At 46.0% G+C, this 23093-nt stretch overlaps 1 protein-coding gene and 1 pseudogene across 4 annotated transcripts in view; one reads left to right on the forward strand and one right to left on the reverse strand.

Moving 5' to 3' along the window:
• The window catches only part of LOC135966377 (SH3 domain and tetratricopeptide repeat-containing protein 1-like), a 45986-nt gene extending 35894 nt beyond the window's left edge, over nucleotides 1-10092 (reverse strand). For all 4 annotated transcript variants that reach the window (XM_074005872.1, XM_074005871.1, XM_074005873.1 and 1 more), the window contains exon 1: nucleotides 9924-10092. The gene's annotated coding sequence lies outside the window, so the exon portion shown is untranslated. The remainder of the gene's footprint in view (nucleotides 1-9923) is intronic.
• A 9289-nt stretch (nucleotides 10093-19381) lies between these two features.
• On the forward strand, nucleotides 19382-20532 carry LOC141408126 (uncharacterized; annotated as a pseudogene).
• The last annotated feature ends 2561 nt before the right edge of the window (nucleotides 20533-23093 follow it).

Here is a 23093-nt window from a genome sequence, read left to right on the forward strand (position 1 = left end):
CCTTCCACCATGGTACAAGGGACGGTTCCCTCTCAGGAGGGGAGGCAGGGGTGGGAATCAGCACACAGTTCTGCTAGGTTTCTCATGCAGGGCACAGACTATGTATTTTGTGCCTTGCTTTGCAGGTGAAATGTCTGCTGCCCCCTGTACAACAGCTTTCTTTGTCCTCTTCACATAAAAGTACAACTGAGTTCCTCAGGGGCAGGCAGTGATCACTGCCCTGTGCCACACCTGACTGATGTCCAAACAGGAGGACACACAGGCTCTTCTCTTATGGCCCAGGCTGCCCCCATCTGCTAAGCATCGAAAACTACACACAGGATTCGCAGAACATGAATGACATGGAGGTGACTGCTTTATCTCTGTTGAAAACTTACTGCACTATACTAAAAAAGAGAATTCAGGAAAAGCTGAGCATTTGAGGCTGGCTGGCTGTAATCTTCAGCTGCTGAGAAAGCCTCAGCTGCTCGGTTCCACTGTGGAAATCCAACTCCTCCCTCAAAGTCCAACTCAAGTACATCTCCTCTGCAATACCCGCCCCCTTCCTCCCTTTCACAAGCATGTGTTCTCTCTGCAGTCCCAGAGCATTCTATCGTCACCTCTGGAGCCACACTGTCCCAGCCTACAGCCAGCTCAGTGCACAGCTGCCTCTCCCTGTGTGTACCTGCAGGCCCCACCTGGCCTGGAAGGCTGCCTCCTTCTCCTCCACACAGAGGTGGCACTCAGGAACTACTGAAGGAGGGAGGGAGTGGATGAGGAAGATCACCCAAGGGCCACAGGGAGTGGCCTGCAGCTCCCAGCAGGAACAGCCCCTGCCCTGCCAATCCGGAGGTGCTGGCTCTGTTCTCAGCAGGGCCGCTAAAAGCTCCGTTATAACAGCTCTAGGCCACAACGGTCAACTTGGTGTCAGGCCCTAGAGACACCAAAACTCCTAACAAATAAAGAGGCCGCGTATGCAGCTTGCTGGTTAAAAGCACAGGCTTTGGAGTCAGAGCTTCAATTCCACTTATTATGTGACCTTGAGCAAGTTACTCAATGCATCAATCTCATTTTGTCACTGGCAAAATGAGGACATTATCTGCCACACAGTGTTGCTGAAAAAGTTAAGAGAGGTGACAGACGCAAAGTGCTTGGCACTTACTTACTCTTACTGGTTTATTACAAAGAAGAGAACACAGGAACAGCCAAATGTAAGAGACGCACAGGGCACACCACGGGGCAGAGAGGTCGGGGCTCCCATGCCGTCCCTGGAAGTGCCGCCGTCCCTGGAAGTGCCACCTCCCCAGCACCAAATGAGTTCACCAAACCAGAAGCTCTCCAAACCCAATATTTAGAGGGTTTTATGGAGTTTTCATAACATAGACATGATTAAGTCATTGGCTACTCGTGACTAGCTCAATCTCCAGCCTGTCTCGTCTCCCCTCCCAGAGGTAGGGGTGGGGCTGATATGTCCAACGCTTTACTCATGACTCATCTTTCTGGCAACCAGCCCTAATCCTGAACCTGTCCAGGGGCCCGAAGCCACCTGTCATCTCATCATACAAAAGACACTCCTAACACCCCAGAGATTCCAAAAGTCTTAGAAGCTCTTGTGTCAGGTATTGAAACCTAAGACCAAATATTATAACCAATGATGTTCCTATCACTCAGGAAATTACAAGGGTTTTAGAAGCTCTGGGCCAAAAACCGGGAAGAATACTAAATACATACACTATTGTACTATGTAGCCCACATCACAATAATTTTTTTTTTTTGAGAGAGTCTACCTCTGTTGCCCAGGTTGGAGTACAGTGGTGCAATCTCAGCTCACTGCAACCTCCACCTCCCAGGTTCAAGCAATTCTTGTGCCTCACCCTCCTGAGTAGCTGGGACTACAGGTGTGCGACACTACAACTGACTAATTTTTGTATTTTTTAGTAGAGACGGGGTTTCACTGTGTTGGCCAGGCTGGCCTTCAACACCTGGCCTCAAGTGATCTTCCTACCTCGGCCTCCCAAAAATCTGGGATAAGTCACAAGCCACCATGCTTGGCCTCACTACCACAATAATTATACTGAGAGGATGGGGGAGAAAAACGTGGGCGCCGGGCGCGGTGGCTCAAGCCTGTAATCCCAGCAGTTTGGGAGGCCGAGACGGGCAGATCACGAGGTCAGGAGATCGAGACCATCCTGGCTAACACGGTGAAACCCCGTCTCTACTAAAAAATACAAAAAACTAGCCGGGCGACGTGGCGGGCTCCTGTAGTCCCAGCTACTTGGGAGGCTGAGGCAGGAGAATGGCGTAAACCCGGGAGGCGGAGCTTGCAGTGAGCTGAGATCCCGCCACTGCACTCCAGCCTGGGAGACAGAGCGAGACTCCGCCTCAAAAAAAAAACAAAAAAAAAAAACCTGGGCAACAGGAGCAGGGGGGAGGGTAAGCAACCTGAATCCTTGTCTTCCACAGTAGGACATTTCCCTGTCTTTCACACAATCTAGAAGCACCAGCTAAAACATAAACATAGTAACCTCCAAGGAGCAGGGATCAGGGTGAAGAAGGGTAAGGTAGGGGATTGCTGGGTTTTGTTCTAAGCCTTGTTAATTTCTGATTCTTAGAGCTGTATGCCTGTACACCTTTGCTAAAAATGAGTATTTACCTGTAATCCCAGCACTTTGGGAAGCCAAGGTGGGCGGATCACGAAGTCAGGAGATGGAGACCATCCTGGCTAACACGGTGAAACCTCGTCTCTACTAAAAATACCAAATATTAGGCGGACGTGGTGGCGGGCGCCTGTAGTCCCAGCTACTCAGGAGGCTAAGGCAGGTGAATGGTGTGAACCTGGGAGGCAGAGCTTGCAATGAGCTGAGACCACGCCACTGCACTCCAGCCTGGGTGACAGAGCGAGACTCCGTCTCAAAAAAAAAAGAGAGAGAGAGAATTTAATGTTTAAACAAAATCTGATACTTGACCAACAACAATAGTATATTAAGTGATACGGTTTTTTGTTTTTGTTTGAGAGGGCCTTGCTCTGTTGCCCAGGCTGGAGTGCCATGGTGCAATTCTAACTTACTACAGCCTCAAATTATTGGGATCAGGTGATCAACTTCCTGAGCAGCTAGAACCACAAGTGTGCACCACCATGCCCAGCACTTTTTTTTTTTTTGGTAGAGGTGGAAGTCTCGCTATGTTGCTGGTCTTAAACTCCTGACCTCAGTGGATCCTACTGCCTCAGCCTCCCTAAGTGCTGGGATTACAGATGTGAGCCACCACACCAGGCCCAAGTGGTGTATCTAAAATTTTTTGGAATCCAACCACTTTGAAAATGTATGGAGAGCTATAAATAGTCTCCCCATAAACACACATGGATGCATATACACAAAATTGTTGCACAGGATTTTGGGGACTTCATAAATTTCTGAAAGCCAGGTTAAAAACCTTAGGATTATAGATTCTGGTTTCTCTTTTTTTTTTTTTCCTTTTCTTTGTTGTTTTTCTTTTTTTTGAGACAGAGTCTCACTCTGTCGTCCAAGCTGGAGTGCAGAGGCCTGATCTCAACTCACTGCAAGCTCCGCCTCCCATGCATTCTCCTCCCTCAGCCTCCGGAGTAGCTGGGACTACAGGCGCCTGCCACCTCGCCCGGCTAATTTTTTGTATTTTTAGTAGAGGCAGGGTTTCACCATAGCCAGGATGGTCTCAATCTCCTGACCTCGTGATCTGCCCTCCTTGGCCTACCAAAGTCTGGGATTACAGGCGTGAGCCACCGCGCCTGGCCCTAGATTCTGGTTTATTAAAGGAAATGTATTTCAAGTCAGAGCTTGTCATTTATTGCATAGGAAAATAAAAACTTAGTTAAAAAAATCAAAAACACCCACATGATAAAATGAGGTCCTGCTTGGTTTTAAACTACTTGGTGACCATCAGTTGTTTTCTTGACCACGGGATGCACCTAATTCCTAACTATGAATAAAGGTGCAAACATTGTTTATTGGGCTTTTGGCTTCAGCCTTGAAACAATCAGATTCTCTCAAACTCAAGAATGTGAATCGCTGTTGGGTTGATGCAGCTGTTTGCATTCTAGAAATGGACCTGGAATCATGTACTTTTCGCCCATGAAGAGTCCTTTGTGTAAAACTTGAAAAGGCAAGGTCCCAAATTCCCCATATGGGTGTTTCTTCCAGTAGAGGAATTACTCTAATGACTTCTTAGCAAAACTTACATAATCAGAGCAGGCCATCAAAATACTCCAAAACACAAAGTTTAGCTCCGTTTCTGATGGACCTCTCTCCACTGCTATGAATCTCACCAACAGCCTCACATCAAGTCAGAGGAATGGTTTTTTCATTTAAGAAGGATCTTCCTGGCTGGGTGCGGTGGCTCACGCCTGTAATCCCAGCACTTTGGGAGGCCAAGGTAGGCGGATCATGAGGTAAGGAGTTTGTGACCAGCTTGGCCAACCAAGTGAAACCCCGTCTCTACTAAAAATACAAAAATTAGCCGAGCTTGGTGGCTCGTGCCTGTAGTCCCAGCTACTCAGGAGACTGAGGCAGGAGAACTGCTTGAACCCGGGAGGTGGAAGTTGTGGTGAGCCAAGATCGTGCCACTGCACTCCAGCCCGGGCAAGAGAATGAGACTCCGTCTCAGAAAAAAAAAAAGAGGGATCTTCACGTTCCTGCCAATTTGCAAAAAAAAAAAAAAAAAAAATTGGTATCTCTTAACCAGAGGCAATGAAAAGCACCTCCCAGGCTGCTGTAGTAAGTGGATCGGTAACTGTGGTGGGAGATTCCAACCCCCTAGACCTGTGACTATGTCACACAGCAAAAGAGCTTTGCCACAGGCCTTAGAAGGAGTATCCTGGGCTATCCAGGGAGGTCCAATCTAATCCCATGAGCCTCTAAGAGCATAGAACTGGCCAGCCACGGTGGCTCACGCCTGTAATCGCCACACTTTGGGAGACTAAGGCGGGTGGATCACGAGATCAAGAGATGGAGACCATCCTGGCTAAAATGGTGAAACCCCATCTCTACTAAAAATACAAAAATTAGTCGGGCATCATGGCGGGCACCTGTAGTCCCAGCTACTCAGGAGACTGAAGCAGGAGAATCACTTAAACCCGGGAGGTAGAAGTTGCAGTGAGCTGAGATCATGCCACCGCACTTCAGCCTGGGCAACAGTGCAAGACTCCATCTCAAAAAACTTTTTTTAAATAGGGCATAGAACTTTCTCCGAGTGGAAGAAGAGAAATGCACACACGGGAACTGGAGAGCCTGACCAGGTCCCTGGCCTAGCTAGTCCTGAGCTGATGAGACCACATGCAAAGACCAGATAGAGGCCTCAGGAGCTGAGGGCAGCTCCCAACAGATGGCCAGCAAGGGAACAGACACCTCAGTCCTGCAACCACAAGGAACTATATTTGGCCAAAAGCACTTGGAAACAGTTCTATAGTGAGGAATGCAGCCCAGCCCACGTGGTGATTTTTGCCCAGTGACACCCACGTCAGACTTCTGCCCCACGGAACTGTGAGATGATACAATTTCGATTGTTTTAAGCCACTAAATTTGTGGAAATGTGGTAAAGCAGCAACAGAAATGAATACAGTGATTTACGTGGAATCCCCTAGAAGAGTGTCTGGCACGGTGTTGACACTTGACAAGCGTTTCTTGATTTCCTTACATCGCAAGGCAAGGCTGGCCACACTCCATCCAAAACAATAGATGATAGACTTGTTCTGACAAAACAGATTCAGTGAATTATAAATGGCCCAGAACACCTACAGATTTTAGGTTTCAGGTCAGTGATTGCCTTTCCTTTCACTTAGAAACCTCCCAATGCTCATCTTACTGATAAACTCTAAGTACCATGCAGGAGACTAAACACCAGACAAACCCAGCCCCAGATGCCCCGAGGGAGCCCATCCCAGCACTCACTCCGCTGCACTGAAATGATGTCCAGGTCAGTTGATCCCACTAGAACAGGAACTCCAGCTCTCCATGTGTGAGTCACCAGGGCTGCCTCTGCATCTCTGCTTCTAGGATGGTGCTTCTGCACTTCACAGGAAATCTGTATCAATGTTTGTCAACACTATGTATGACAGTGTCACTTAATATCTGCACAGAAAACATCAATTCTCTGAGGACCAGGGCCGGGTTTATTAGCCTTTGTACTCCCACTGCCACTGTCTGGGACATCAGAGGCACTCGGTAGAAGTAGGTGAAGAGAAAGAAAAGGCAGAGGAGAGAGGAAAGCAGGACCAACACTGCAGACACAGATTCTGAGGTGGCTGGAGGACAGACAGTGCAGAGAAACTTCCTGGATGCTGGAATGGGGTTCACTGTGATACCTGCTGCTGGATTTCAAATGTCAAAGGTGATGTTTTGCTGACCTTGACCTCTGACTGCCCTTCAGCTTTCCCAACCTCAAGACAGGGCACTTAGAAACTGCAATGTGAAGAAATTATGCTTCATTAAAGCATGGGAATGTTATTTACATGGACGTTCATTACTTCATTTTTTACGTGGGAATGTAAATAATTGAAGAGATTGTTAAAGACTAAATCATGCACATTCAATAACTTTGTAAAATATTAATGATACCTGAAACACAAATTTTGATGTTCCCCAAAAGTGCTAAAATATAAAACAATACTGGCCAATTAAAGATAGAAAACAATCCTAATGAAGCTCCCCAACAGACACATTAAAACTTCTCTGTACATTAAACACTTGGGATTTCAAAGGAAAACCCAGATTCATTCCATTCTTAAATACAGTGTTTTTGTTTTGTTTTGTTTTGTTTTTATCTTAGGTAATACAATATTTCATTTAAAATTTACAAAATTCCATTACATTCATGATTTCATTTGATCCTCAAAACAATCTCCTGAGTTAGGCAGAATAGATATTATTAACAACTAACTCCATTTTATAGGTAAGGGAACTGAAGTTCAGAAAGTATTTGGACTTAACAAAAGCTTTAATAGGGCCACATATCGAAACCAAATCCTCTGCTCAAAAGAACTAGAGTAAGTTTTTTGTATTTTTAGTGGAGATGGTGTCTCACCGTGTTAGCCAGGATGGTCTCCATCTTCTAACCTCGTGATCTGCCTGCCTTGCCCTCCCAAAGTGTTGGGATTACAGGTGTGAGCCACCACACTCGGCCACAAGTGGTAATTTTAAACTATGCTTCAAACCATTACACAAAGCCAAGTACATCTACTCAAGGCACTCTCAAATTTCCATTTATTCCCATTTTACTCAACCAAATAAAATGTTAAATTAGAACATATTTCACATGACACTTAAAAGGTCAACAAACTGCTCCTGAAAAGTTCTGAGCTCAACAACTCCATTAATGAGAAAAAAACAAACCAACTGGATAGAGTGAAGATGCTGCACATAAAACACAATTGTGAAGAATATGCAAGATATTGCCAAAAAGCTGCTTAAGCTTTCATCATAGATACTTGTCCTTAACTCCGAGATAAAGTATATACTCATGTAACTAAACTCGTTTAAAAGGAAAAAAAGGGGAAGAAGAAAAAGAATTTCCATTTTAGAATCCACATTTTCAAAGGCCTCCATTACTTACACCATTGCCGGGAAGAGAATTTTTCTCTGCTATATTTGCTTGAAAGAATTAAAGGTGTAGGGCAAAGATTCTTGGAACTTATGTAGTTTACCATCCTCAAAAGTAAGAAAAATGAAGCCCAGAAGAGAAGGCCTTCCAGGAAAATTCCAGAGCCGGAGGTAGACCCAGTACATTGTTTTTGTTTTGGTTTTGAGACGAAGTCTCACTCTGTGGCCCAGGCTGGAGTGCGGTGGAGCCATTTCAACTCACTGCAACCTCCGCCTCCTGGGTTCAAGCTATTTCCTGCCTCAGCCTCCTGAGTAGCTGCGATTACAGGCGCCCACCACCACGCCCAAGTAATTTTTGTATTTTTAGTAGAGACAGGGTTTCATCATGTTGGCCAGGTTGGTCTCGAGCTCCTGACCTCAAGTGATCCGCCTGCCTAGACCTCCCAAAGTCCTGGGATTACAGGCGTGAGCCACAGCGCCCGGCAGACCTGGTAAGTTTTAATCAAGTACTCCGAACTATGCAACAAACACTAGGAACTAATAGAAAAAAAAAATTAATCTAAAAGCCCTCTGGAGAGTCAAAGAATTGCAGATTTAAAATAGCATGAATACTTGGATTCATGGTATTGAAAAAGGACCTCGCATTTACCCGCATGTACAAACTGCCTGCCCACCTCTATCAGAGCATTTTTCAAGCTGTGCTACAGTTAACTATGTACTACCCAAAGCCAATCTGTCCCTGCAGATCATAAGCTCTTAAAGACCAGGACTTCAGGAGAACAAGCAAAACTTCAGAGAGAAGGGAGCCACCGAAACAGAGTTCATAGCAATGGGTCCGCAGGAGCTGATGACTGGAGGTGCGCGTAGTGTTGGGGTCTGGGACAGTGGAGGGCAGAGAAGGCAAAAGGGTCTGCATGACACGCTACAGGGCTAGGAGCCACAGCTGCGGTGATTAGTTCAGTTTTCTCTTGTATGCCTGTTATTTATACACCATCTCTTGTTCAGAAAGAACTTCAGGTTGAGTATTTGGACTCCTTGAACCTTCTGCTGTTTGTCTCCGGGACTTTTAACACTCTTAAAAGGGGGAAACTGTCTAGTTTGATTTTGCTTCCTGGGACATTACAGGTTTTTCAAAAGTTTGATGAAAGCATTCACTAAGGAGTGATTCCACTTTCTTTGGTGGCTGAGAAATACAGCGTCTGAGGGGCAGCATCAGGTCTTCCCATCAAGCTGAGGTCGGAGTCTCCCCACCCATGGACCTCACCCTGGCTCTCTCCTCATAAATCTGACCTCTAGCTGTAACTGCCTTGGCCTCATTCCCTGCGTGTGGATGCTCCTGCTTGAAACGCATTTTCCGGCCCGCCAAATTTTTGGGAGAGTTTCTTCCACTCTCCAGGCGCTGAGAGCTACAAAGTTTAATCTGGCTTTCCAGATTTTTTTTTCTTCCCATTACTAACGGAAGAAATCAAGAAGCGCCAGGCAGAAGGGCCCTGCTTCCTCCAATCAGAGCTCAGCCCGGGGCCAGAGCTGGAAGCGCGGCGGTGGGACGCGGTGACAGCCCCTCGCCCCGCCCCCCGGACGCGCCAGCCAGGGCAGAGGTTTGTGCGGCCGCTGCGCGACAGCTTCGGGCGCGCGCCTCTCGCTTCCTCCCGCCCGGCAAGTGAGAGGATAAATCACGGGTTGGGGGCAGTGCGCCCCGACCAACAGCGCCCCCAGGACACAGACAACCACTACACCCGCGTCCCAGGTGGGGTCGACCCAGACGAGCCACGGGGCGGCGCACAGCCCCACTAGCAGGGCGGCCAGGACCCACGCGCGCGGGTCCACGCAGCCACCTATATAGGTGACAAAACACTCAGGAAGCCGTCATGCGGGCCGGGAAAGAGCCCCCACCCAGAGTCACGGACTCCCTCGTTCGAGGGTCCGCGCAGTCCCTTCGGTGATAGCCAAGCAGTCTCGCTGCGAGGGAGGGCGGGGAGGGCGACGGAGTCTCCCACTCGCGGTGACCCGGACCCGCCCCACGAGTGGGTCCTCGCAGGACGCCCTCTGCCGCACACGGGGACCAGCCACGCCGCGGGGGGACCGGGCAGAAGTCAGCGCCCGGGTCCATGCAGTCCCCTCCGCGGCAGACGCGGGGAGCCGGGGAGCAGTGGGGACCGGCCCCCACCCGCAGGGCGACCGGGACCACCGCGCGGGCCCACGCGGTGTCGCAGGAGGCGCGAAGCCCCCGGTGGCACCAGAGGCCGAGACAAAGCCCAGGCGCACGGACCCCGGATCCCGACCCCGGACCCTAAGGAGCCCAGCTCGAAGCCGCCACGCCAGGGGCAGAGACCCCCGCCCGGTCCGGAGACCCGGTCGCCGGTCGCGCCGTCTCACCTCAGGCCGCCGCCTCGCAGCGCTCGCTCCTAGCTGCGGCGCCTGGGCCGACTGGAGGGCAGCTGAGCAGCCGACAGAGCCGCGGCACCCTCAACAATGAAGCCCCGGGGCGGGGCCGCAGCCTCCGCTTCAGCCCGTGTTCCCCGCTCAGGATCCGGCTGGGATCACTGAGCTGCAGCTGGCGCTGGGCTTCCGCGGGGACACACACACAGCGCAGGCCACACGGCCCCGACCGCCGCCCCGCCCCCAGTGGAGCCGGGCGCCCAGGGTCCGCCCCCCGGCCAATGGGGAGCGAGCTGCGCGGAGAGGGCGGGGCCTGGGGAACAAAGGGAAGTTGGGAGGGGGCGGCGCTGGGACTGGGCGTGCGGGGTCCCTCGGGAGGACCGGACCCTAGAGCTGGCCGGATTCTGGCCTTCTAGAAGACCCAGCTCAACGTCCACTTGGAGTCTGCTCTACGGGACGCGCTCATCTCAAGCCCAGAACTCAGGCTTTTAGGGCAGAGAGCGAGATACAGGCTTGCTTTACAAAAAGGGAAACTGAGGTCCAAGGAATAGGATTGCCTGCTGCCCAAAGTCACCTAGTCCCATTCACTCGTTCACCTTGTCATTCAGCAAACATTTGGAAGCACGTATGGTGGGCGTTAGGAGTGAAGTAGGGCCGGGCACGGTTACTCGCGCCTGTAATCTCAGCACTTTGTGGGGCCGAGGCAGGTGGATCACTTGAGGCCAGGAGTTCGAAACCAGCCTGGCCAACAAGATGAAACCCCGTCTCTACTAAAAAGACAAAAACTTAGCCCATCGTGGTGGCACGTACCTGTGGTCCCAGCTACTGGGGAGGCTGAGGGAGGAGAATCGTTTGAACCCGGGAGGTGGAAGTTGCAGTGAGCTGAGATTGTGCCACTGCGTGCACTCCAGCCTGGGCGACAGAGTGAGACTCTGTCTCCAAAAAAAAAGAAAATTAATAGATGGGAAGTAGAAGCGAACTTAGGCCTTCCCTGAAGGAGCTCGGCCAAGGAGTACCTGAAATGTCTCTGCATCTCTTTAAGGTCTGATAAAGGAACGAGGAGCGAGCACTAATCACTTCCCTTTCCTGCCTCAGAGCTTTCATGTGTTTGCTGTTCCCTGCCTGAAATGCCAAGTACCAATGATATTTATTTGTTTATAGAAATGGGGTCTCTCTATGTTGCCCAGGCTGGTCTCAAACTCCTGGCCTCAAGCTATCCTCTTGTCTGAGCCTCCCAAAGTGTTGGGATTACAGGCATGATCCACTGTCCCCAGCCCTGATCGTTTTTAAGACCTCTTTCCTCATCTTATTTGAGCTTCCTGCATCATGTGACCCCACACCCTTGGTTTTCCTGTACCTCTATAGCGGCTCCTCTGTGGGTGCCGGGGACCCACCCCTTTCTCTGCCCAACTTGTATATGTCTGGGCTCAGGTCAAATGCCCTTCCATTTGCAGTGGGCACTGCTACAGGAAATCTCTTGCCCTTCCGGGCTTCACAAACCATCCACATGCTCTGCTGCCTGCCAGACATCCATCCCAGTAAGATGCCCAGCCCTGACCTTTCCCAAAGCCCCAGCTGGACACAGGGAAGCATCTCCAATTTTCTGCGGGCCAAAACAGAGTGCTTTATTAGTGCCCTAACCTGCTCATCCACATTCTTGTGATTCTCTGTAAACAGCCCCTCCATCCACCCAGCTGCTCAGGTGAAAAATCTCAAATCCTCCTTCAGTCCTTCCTCCCCGAACCTCTCAGCAGCCCTCTGCCTTCCTAGGACGCTGAGCACCCCTCACTCCCAGCGCCAGCTGGGGTGCTGTCTGAGTGGCTGCCTCCCATTCGGCATGAAGTGTGACCTCTCGCCCAGTGTGGTGGCTTACACCTGTAATCACAGCACTTTGGGAGGCTGAGGCGGGCAGATCGCTTGAGGCCAGGAGACTGGGACCAGCCTGGCCAATATGGTGAAACTAAAATACAACAATTAGCCAGGCATGGTAATGCATGCCTATCATCCCAGCTACCCTACCCAGGAGGCTGAGGCAGGAAAATTACTTGAACCTGGGAGGCAGAGGTTGCAGTGAGCCAAGGTCACACCACTACACTCCAGCCTGGGCAACAGAGTGAGACTGTCGCAAATTTAAAAAAAAAAAAAAAGAAGAAGAAGAAGGAGAAGAAGTGTAACCTCTCTAAGGCAAGGCCGTGTCCCACTCTGATTCACTTCCATGTGCAAAACAGGACCTGCACTCTGAAGGCACTCTGTCAGGGAGGCTGCTGGGATGGGTGGATGCACAGTTAAGGTCTTCATGGTGGCTGGGGCTGACCCCATCCCCATCGCTCTTCCCACACACACCTGCACACTCATCACTGCCACACTTGCACCCACCACTGAAAGCCTGGCCCCTAATCTGATTTGCCTAACAAGGTCCCCGGATGAAGAACACATGCTTCCCTACATCTCCCCTGCTAGGGCCCCACCGTGTTCTGGGATGTACTCAGGGATCAGGAGAACAAAACCTCAGGGAGTGAAAGGACATTCCAGGGTGCAGGCCTCTGCATCCCCCTCCATGCCCTCACCCCTGCCTGACACACCCTCACCCCTGTACCTGGCCAGCTCCTACCAACCCTTAAAGTCTCACCAAGTTCAATGGTGGCAGCCACACCCTAAAGTGACTGACCCCCCAATGACCTATGCCCTTACATAGTCTTCCTGACCTTGGGTACGAGCAAAACCGGTGACTGGCTTCTAACCCACAGAGCCTGGCAAAAGCAATGGGATGTCACTGTCACAGTGCATCACCTTCGCACACTAGAGAGAGAGGTTCCGCCTGCAGGCGCCGCAGGAGGGAGATGCTGTGCTGAGAAAGGACCTTTGAGGGGGCCCTGTAGGCAAGGAAGCAAAAAGCTGGGCCCTTGCCAAGCGGGTCCGAGGAAATGAATTCTGCCAATAACCTCAGCGGACCTGGAAATGGATTCTGCCCTGGTGGAGCCTCACATGAGGATGCAGCCCAGCTGCTTAGCGTGAGATCCCAAGCAGAGGACCTGCTAAAATGTGCTCAACTCCTATCTTGCCAAAATTGGCTTAAAGGTGTGTGTTGTTTTAAGCTTCTAAGTGTTTAGTTATTGCCTATGAAAGTGTTAAAGTATGAGACAATAACTTAGGTCCCCTCCCCATCACACACACTCTTCTTTCTGGCATTCATCACAGTTATACTTATTGATTTAAAATCTCCCTCTTGGCTGGGCACAGTGGCTCAGGAGTTCCAGACCAGCCTGGCCAACATGGTGAAAACCCATCTCTACTAAAAATACAAAAATTAGCTAGGCGTGGTGGTGCATACCTGTAATCCCAGCTACTCAGAAGGCTGAGGCAGGAGAATTGCTTGAATCCAGGAGGCAGAGGTTGTAGTAAGCCGAGATTACACCATTGCACTCCAGCATGAGTGACAAGAACAAAACCCTGTCTCAAAAAAAAAAAAAAAAAAAATTGTCTCTTGCCACTAGCATGAAGGTCCCATGAGAAGAAAAATGGAAACTCTTGCTCATAACAGTGCCCCAAATGCCCAGCACGGTGTAGCTCTAGGGCAGTTGGTCGATGGTGGACGCTGCTGGTTGGAGGGCCCAGCTGGCCCTCCCAGCTGCCTTCTTCCTGGTCACATTCCATTATAGAGAACAGAATAGTTTCTTGCCTTTCCAGAGTCCCTCTTAGTGGGGATTGGCCAAGTGACATTGTCCTGCCCCGGGAGACATAAGTGGAAGTTGGCTGAAAGGTTTCTAGCTGTGGTGTGCTGGGGCGATTTGAACCAGGACATGAGAGCTGACCGTCCATTGTTCGGGAATTCTGCAAGTTGGCTGTTCAACACATTCAGTACTTAAAAATATTAAATAATATAAACTCACAAACTAAAAAATGCATTAGACCAGATGCAGTGGCCCACGTCTAACACATTGGAAGGCTGAGGCAGGAAGATCAGTTGAGCCCAGGAGTTTAAGACCAGCTTAGGCAAAAAAGGAAGACCCTGTCTCTACAAAGAATTTTAAAATTAGCTAGGCATGGTGGGGTGTGCGTGCAATCCTAGCCACTCAGGAGGCTGAGGTGGGGGCATCGCTTGAGCCATCTGTGCAAGGCTCCAATGAGCTATGATAGTGTCACTGCACTCCAGCCTGGGTGACAGAGCCAGACCTTGTCTCAGAAATAAACATATTTTATATATTAATAAATTTATAATAAATGTATTTTATATATACATTTGTGTATTATAATTATATATTTAGACATAAATATATATTTTTTGTTTTATTTATTTATTCATTTCGAGATGGAGTTTAACCCTCTTTGCCCAGACTGGAGTGCAATGATGCAATCTGGGCTCACCGCAACCTCCATCTCCCGGGTTCAAGTGATTTTCCTGCCTCAGTCTCCTGAGTAGCTGGGATTATAGGCACGCACCACCACGCCTGGCTAATTTTGTATTTTTAGTAGAGATGGGGTTTCTCCATGTTGGTCAGGCTAGTCTCGAACTCCTGACCTCAGGTGATCTGCCCAACTCGGCCTCCCAAATGGCTGGGATTACAGGTGTGAGCGACCGTGCGCAGCCTATATTATATATTTATATATTATAATTATGTATATTAATTGTATATAATTATATATAAATATAAATATAAAAACTTTCCCTGCCTTCTCTTGTTTCTACCTACAGTCAGTCCCATGACTTCAAATACTATCCACACGTAGTAATTTTAAATGTATATTTTACATATATACATATATATATATATATATTTTTTTTTTTTTGAGACGGAGTCTCACCCTGTCGCCAGGCTGGAGTGCAATGGTGCAGTCTCCGCTCACTGCAACCTCTGACTCCCGGGTTTAAGTGATTCTCCTGCCTCAGCCTCCCAAGTAGCCGGGCTTATAGGTGCCCACCACCACGTCCAGCTAATTTTTGTGTTTTTAGTAGAGACAGGGTTTTGGCATGTTGGCTAGGTTGGTTTCGAACTCCTGACCTTAATTGATCACCCGCCTCGGCCTCCTAAAACGCTGGGATTTCAGGCGTGAGCCACTTTGACCAAAATATTTTTCTGTTTCCAAACATTTTACATGACAGGAAAGCGGAGAATAAATCATCTGACACTCTACTGTAAAAAAATATTTGCGCCTCTCTTCTTTTCATCTTTCCTAAGTGTACATATTACCAAAATGTCTTTAGGTTGAGGTCCCCCTGTGAAAACTTTACAGGGTGTTGTGTCCTCAGCCACCCTCCTGTCTTTTCCTAGTCCTGGCATTTTAGAACTGTCTGGGGATGACCCAGGATACCCACTGTGGCCATGTCTATTGGAGGGTCTAGTGAGTATGAGTATCAACCCCGGGGTCATCTCATCGCCAAGGACAGCCTGAGGTAGGGGGTAGAGTCTCTCAGGGGAGCAGCTGGATGCTCTTGGCCTTAGAGGAATCTCCTGGTATAGTTTCATCTACAGTGGTGACCCCTTAGGGTCATTAAAATTTGAGGACATTAAAATTATGGACAATACAATGTAATGTCATTAAAGTTAGGTCTTTAAAGTTGTTCCTCCAGCCCGAGTTTTTATTCCTCGGAGACACGTTGATGGTCTGCCAATCGGATGCTGATATTGAGAGGAAAAGGCAGAGATGATTTCTGCTCTCTAGATTGTCCCAGACTTGTGAAGAGAGAAAAACTGTCCCAAAGGACAAGGAAAACCCACCCCAGAGAGGATGTACAAGAACCTGAATATTCAAATGCACTTAAGGCACACAGGAGGACAAAGAGCAGTGCCAGTGCCTCCTAGGTGGTCACTGAGTACTTTACTGAACAGGATGGGTGTCCCGAGGGATAGAATGGCCTGCCGTGACACTTAGAAAGGTCTGCGTTGGAGTCAGCACTGCCTCTCCCTGAGTTTGTTACCTTGAAAAGGCTTGTCCGCTTATTTGAGTTTCAGTTTTTCATTGAATGTAAGATACATTTTGTCAGTACAGCTTGAAAGATAAAAATACTATTTCCAAAGAAGCAAGGTAAAATGATATATTTTATTTGCTAAAAATTCATATTTATTTCTTCCCCAGAGTGAGTGTAGTAAGTTTTAAAGGTCTGTTCTATTTATGGATCATTTCAAATGGAATTGTATTACTTAGCTTTGTAAATGCTACTAGTGTAATAAAAGTGTGATAGATAAATTGATGATTTACAAAGATTCACCAAAATGTCACTTCCCCTCTTGTAGCGTGGTGAAGAATTTATAAGAGTGGACACATCTGTATCCTCTTATCTGGATATATGGGGGTTTTTGTTTTGTTTTGTTTTGTTTTTTTGAGACAGAGCCTCATTCAGTCACCCAGCCTGGAGTGCAGTGGCATGATCTCAGCTCACTGCATCCTCTGTCTCCCGGGTTCAAGCAATTCTCCTGCCTCAGCCTCCCAAGAAGGTGGGATTACAGGCGCCCACCATCACACATGGATAATTTTTCATATTTTTAGTGGAGACGGGGTTTCACCATGTTGGCCAGGCTGGTCTTGAACTCCTGACCTCAGGTAATCCAACCGCCTTGGCCTCCCTTAGTGCTGGGATTACAGGTGTGAGCCACTGTGCCCGGCCTCTGAGGGTTTTTGTTGTTGTTGTTGTTGTTTGTTTTTTTGGAGACGCTGTCTTTCTCTGTAGCCCAGCTAGAGTGCAGTGGCGCCATCTCTGCTTACTGCAACCTCCGCCTCCCAGGTTCAAGTGATTCTCCTGTGTCAGCCTCCCAAGGAACTGGGATTATAGGCACCCACTACCACACCTAGCTAATTTTTGTATTTTTAGTAAACAGGGGGTTTTAGGCCCGGCACAGTGGCTCATGCCTGTAATCCCAGCACTTTGGGAGGCCAAGGTGGGTGGATCACGAGGTCAGGAGTTCCAGACCAGCCTGGCCAACATGGTGAAAACCTGTCTCTACTAAAAATACAAAAAAATTAGCTGAGCATGGTGACAGGCACCTGTAATCCCAGCTACTCAGGAGGCTGAGGCAAGAGAATTGCTTGAACCCGGGAGGTGGAGGTTGCAATGAGCCTAGATCTTGCCACTGCACCCCAGCCCAAACGACAATGCGACAATGCGACAATGCGAGACTCTGTCTCAAAAAACAAACAAACAAACGAACAACAAAAAGACGGGATTTTGCCATGTTGGCCAGGCTGGTCTCAACCTCCTGACCTCAGGTGATCGTCCGCCTCAGCCTCCCAAGGTGCTGGGATTACAAGCGTGAGCCACCACTCCCGGCCCATTCCATTTTCTTTTTATTCCCTAAATTTTAATATGTTTGAGTTTGTCTGTTCCTTTATCACTTTTTTCTTACATAAAAAAAATTCTGCCTAATCCTTCATAAAAAAAAATGTTGCTGTGACTTCTGAAAGTGTTTTGGTTTTTTTTATCTTTCATATTTGAATATATAATAAGTTGACTATTGTTCATGGAATAGAGAAGAATGCAATGCATTTTCCCAAGTAGATGCTAGCCTGGTTTGCCTCACATTTTAATGTGCATGTGATTTCTTTTTCTATTCTACAGTGCCTATTCTCTCATTCATCAACTTTCCATATAAATGCTGGGTCATTAAGACTTTCTCTTCCCTTGGTCTGCTTGCTCATCTCTCTGCTAATACTGTGCTGTCCTGAATATTTTCGTTTGAAAATCTTAGAAGTATGTTAGACAAGCAATCACTCTTTTTTTAGATGACTAAAAATCATTAGATATTTGTCATTTTTACTCTGTATGAAAAAGTAGTTTTTCTTGCCTAAAACAACCTGATTTGGGAATTTATGTGATTTCATAGGATTAACATCTGGAAGTGGTGACATTAATGTCATTTTAAAAAACATGTGTCATATTTCCTCTTATTCCTTTCTGCCTTGACATTGTGCAATAGAAATTTTAAAAATTATTGTATTAGTATTATTAAATATCAACTATTGGTTTTATTTTCTTCTCAATTGAATTTAATAAGTTTATTCTCTCTTGGTGTAATCACATGGAATGGGCTCAACTGTCCAGTTAACAAGCGACAGCACATGTAAAATATTGTCTACCAGGGAAAGTCATTGAACACTTACTGTTCAGACTGTGTTTTGGCGTCTGGTTCCCTAAGCACCACTGCAGTGACACAAAATAATAGATCTTCAGCAGAAAAAGTTCTGGCAAATATATTGCATAAGTAATTCTTATTCTTATTACTTGGGTTGGTGGAATCCCTTTCAAAATGTAAGTTACTAATACAAACGAAGATTGAACTTTGTGAGCAGGCATTTTTAAGAATAAGTAGTCTCAGGACTGATAATATTAACTCACTTATGCACATCAGGTAGGACTTTATTATGGCAGATACTAGAAATGTACAAAGTGAAGTTACAAGGTAACTCCTGGCAGCACATCTTACTCCCTGGATTCTCTAATGAGATGGGTGTTTCTACTTTGCTGTTGTCTTTTTGAAGAGTTCAATTCTAGCATTAGTACTGCTATGTGGGAGGGAGTATGTGTGAACAGTGTAAGAGTTGTGACAATCAAGTCATAGAATATATGCTTGGAAATTTTAGAATCATGTACATAGCTTATGAATTGAGTATAGGTTCCCAGTGCTGTCAGTCTCACCTATCCTTCTATACATATGTGTGGAATGTTCTAGGACTCCGTGGCTTTTGAGGATGTGGCTGTGAACTTTACCCAGGAGGAATGGGCTTGGAAGAATCTCTACAGAGAAATGATGCAGGAAATCTGCAGGAATCTGGCTTCTGTAGGTGAGAATGACAACACCTTTCACTTAATTACAGAAGTATTTCCCTATCATCAGTGCTATTTGTGATTTGGAATGTGGCAAGAGAATGATTTGGTGAAGAAATCAGACATGGGCACTGTGTACAATGAACATGAAATCTAGTAATGTTTCTACAGTTTGTAATAATTCATGATAATTTTGTGGGTCTGCATTTTAGGAAACAAATGGAAAGACCAGTATATTGAAGATCACTTTGAAAAACCTGGGAAAAATATAAGATAATTTGCACTGAGAAGAGGAAATAAAGTCCTCTCAAGGAATATTAGCATGTCATGAACTTAAAAACAAGCAATCAAAACAAATAAGAGTCACTGTAAATTTATTTCTTTTTAGAAAAATTTCACCCAAAATGTAACGTACTTCAGTGTAGCAGTCAGTGTTTGGAAAACAGTTTACTTGAAAATAGTACTACAAAATTGTGTATATGAATCTTACTATGTTGGTCATAGCCATGCAGGTGGTAGCTGTGTTTTCAGTAGTAACCCATTTACTTTCACATAATTCGGTCATGGCAAAAAAAAAAAAAAAAAAAAAAAAAAAAAATGCATTTTCCCTGGTATTGGCAGCAGTGTAAGTCCAAGACCTATTAATAAGTAGAAAGTTACTAAACCAAGCAATAAAAATGTGCATGTCATTTTTTTACAGAAATCATATGGCACAGAGACTGTGTGAAAGCAAAGAAGGTAGTCAGTATGATGGACAAGTTGTCAGCCAAATTCCAAATCTTGATCTGAATGAGAACATTTCTACTGGATGAAAGCAATGTGAATGTAGTATTTGTGGAAAAGTCTTTGTACGTCATTCCCTCCTTAATAGGCACATCCTAGCTCACTCAGGATACAAACCATATGGGGAGAAGCAATATAAATGTGAACAGTGTGGGAAATTCTTCGCTTCTGTTCCAGGTGTTAGAAGACACATGATAATGTACAGTGGAAATCCAGCTTATAAATGTGCGATATGTGGGAAAGCTTTTCATTTTCTCAATTCAGTCGAAAGACATCAGAGAACTCACACAGGAGAAAAACCCTATAAATGTAAACAATGTGGTAAAGCGTTCACTGTTTCTGGTTCTTGTCTAATACATGAATGAACTCACACTGGAGAGAAACCCTACGAATGTAAGGAATGTGGGAAAACATTCAGATTTTCTTGTTCTTTTAAGATGCATGAAAGGACTCACACTGGAGAAACACCCCATAAATGTACCAAATGTGATAAAGCCTTCAGCTGTTCCACTTCCCTTCATTACCATGGAAGCATTCATACTGGAGAGAGACCCTAGGAATGTAAACAATGTGGCAAAGCCTTTAGTCGATTGAGTTCCCTTTGTAACCATAGAAGTACTCATACTGGAGAGAAAGCCTATGAATGTAAACAGTGTGACCAAGCCTTCAGTCGCCTCAGTTCCCTTCACCTCCAGGAAAGAATTCATACTGGAGAAAAACCCTATGAATGTAAGAGGTGCGGTAAAGCCTACACTCGTTTCAGTCACCATACTCGCCATGAAAGGAGTCATGATATAGAGGCTGCGTGTAGTGACTCAGCCTATAATCCCAGCAATTTGGGAAGCTAAGGTGTGTGTATTGCTGGAGCCCAGAAGTTCATAACTAGCCTGGATTAAAACAATGTGAAACAACCTGGGCAACATGGTGAAACCCTGTCTCTACAAAAACTAAAATAATGCCGGGCACGGCGGCTCACTCCAGGTACTCAGGAGGCTGAGGCAGAAGAATGGCGTGAATCCAGGAGGCGGAGCTTGCAGTGAGCCGAGATTGCACCACTGCACTCCAGCCTGGGCAACAGAGCGAGACTCCATCTCGAAAGAAAGAAAGAAAGAAGAAGAAAGAAAGAAAGAAAGAAAGAAAGAAAGAAAGAAAGAAAGAAAGAAAGAAAGAAAGAAAGAAAGAAAGAAAGAGAAAACAAAGAAAGAAAGAAAGAAAGAAAGAAAAGAAAGAAAGAAAGAAAGAAAGAAAGAAAGAAAGAAAGAAAGAAAGAAAGAAAGAAAGAAAGAAAGAAAGAAAGGAAAGAAAGGAAAGAAAGGAAGAAAGAAAGGAAGGAAGGAAGGAAGAAAGAAAGAAAGAAAGAAAGAAAGAAAGAAAGAAAGAAAGAAAGAAAGAAAGAAAGAAAGAAAGAAAGAAAGAAAGAAAATAATTAGCTGGGCATGGTGGCACATTTCAGTTGTCTTAGTTCTTTTTCAAGGACATAAAAAGCCACGGGGGGTTTGGGGGAAATCCTGTGCATGCCGATCACGGGGTCAGGAGATCGAGACCATCCTGGCCAACATGGTGAAACCTCGTCTCTGCTAAAAATACAAAAATTAGCTAGGTGTGGTAGCATATGCTTACAATCCCAGCTACTCAGGAGACTGAGGCAGGAGAATCACTTGAACCCAGGAGGCGGAGGTTACAGTGAGCCGAGATTGTGCCATGGCACTCCAGCCTGGTGACAGAGTGAGACTCCATCTCAAAAATAAATAAATAAATAAATAAATAAATAAATAAATAAATAAAGCCCCTTGAATGTAAGAAATGTGGTAAAACATTTACTCTTTCCCATTCCCTCAAAAACATGAAAGAGCTCACACTGCAGAGAAACCTTAAGAATGTAGGAAATGTGGTCAAGCCTTCAGATTTTCCTGTTTTTGAAGATTTGGGAGGACTCAGAGTGGAGAAAAGCCTTTTTAAATTTTAAAAATTTTAAAAATTTAAATTTGTGGTAAGGCCTTCAGTTGTGTTAGTTCCATTTGAAGACATCAGCTCATTCCTGAGAAAAACCCTATGAATGTCCCGAATGTGGGAATGTTTCATTTCCCTCATACCCACTGAAGGACATATGAAAATGCACACTGTAACTGGCTGGACCTTGTAAATACTAGAACGTATACAGGATTAAAACTCTAATAGTTTAGAAACTGCAAGAATATTTTCAGTTTTCAGATTTACTTGAAAAGTCATGTGAAAACTCCCACTGGAAAGAAGTTCTATAAGTGAAGCTTTTCTAATTTGGAAAGCCTGATGCAAATTAATTATCGTGCAGTGCTTGAAAAAAATGTATGAAATTTAACACAAGTGTATTGTTTTTATCAGTGGCTCATTCTTAAAGAGTCTTGAGTACGCATTTCACCTTGTTTTGCAGAGAAACCTTGAGGTGAGAGTTCTGTCAATGCTCTTTAAGCAGTAGTACTTGAATTTCAGAGATAATGATATTTTCTTAAGTTTGTTGGTAGAATGTTTGTCTCTTCATTTGATAATGTGCTGGATTCATGGTTGAATTTTGATGTTTTTCTAATATGTAAATAATTTTTTTTTTTTTTTGAGATGGAGTCTCACTCTGTTGCCCAGGCTGAAGTGTGGTGGTGTGATCTTGGCTCACTACAACCTCCGCCTCCTGGGTTTAAGCGATTCTCCTGCCTCAGCCTCCTGAGTAGCTGGGACTACAGGTGTCCACCACTACGTCCAGCTAATTCTTTGTATTTTTAGTAGAGACAGGGTTTCGCCATGTTGGCTATGCTGGTCTTGAACTCCTGACCTCATGATTTGCCCGCCTTGGCCTCCCAAAGTGTTGGGATTGCACCCAAAGTGCTGCCACCGCACCCGACCAGATAAGTTTCATTTGTATGTATTGTCCTCTGATTAATGGACCAGTGAACAATGATTGTGAATTGTTAGGATTGTCTTACTAGCCTCATTTGGCAAATTTTGGTTATCCCTTGTCCATTACACATATTCCACCATTTTTTATTAAAGGAAAAACTACTCTTGATGTAAAGATGTTTATTTTTTGGTAATAATGAGTTGGTATTAATTCCTAAGTACATAAACTTTACCATAGAGTATCATCTCGTGAGTTCTTTGCATCTGTTGCCCTTTATTCTTTATTATTTCTGTCGTTATTTGGATCGTTCACTTTGAATGAAGGAGAGAGAATTGTAATAGGACAATATGTTGCAACCAATCAGAGGGAAGAAACATTCAGTCTCTCAGTCACATATGATAGTGTTGGGCTTTTCATCAATGCCTTTGGTATTGTAGTAGATAGTATTACACCATTATGGTATTATAATTTATATACTGTATTTTATAGTATTACAGTCTTACCAGTCAGTGTCACATGATTCAGTTCCCTACCAGTCAACAGACAAGCCAATCACATCCTCCTGTAGGAACAAAGGAGCATGCTCGCCGGGTGCGGTGGCTCACGCCTGTAATCCCAGCACTTTGAGGGGCTGAGGCGGGCGGATCACGAGGTCAGGAGTTTGCGACCAGCCTGACCAACATGGTGAAATCCCATCTCTACTAAAACTACAAAAATTAGTCGGGCGTGGTGGCATGTGCCTGTCCTCCCCGCTACT

Source organism: Macaca fascicularis, chromosome 11, assembly GCF_037993035.2.
Source record: "Macaca fascicularis isolate 582-1 chromosome 11, T2T-MFA8v1.1".
Classification (NCBI taxonomy): domain Eukaryota; kingdom Metazoa; phylum Chordata; class Mammalia; order Primates; family Cercopithecidae; genus Macaca; species Macaca fascicularis.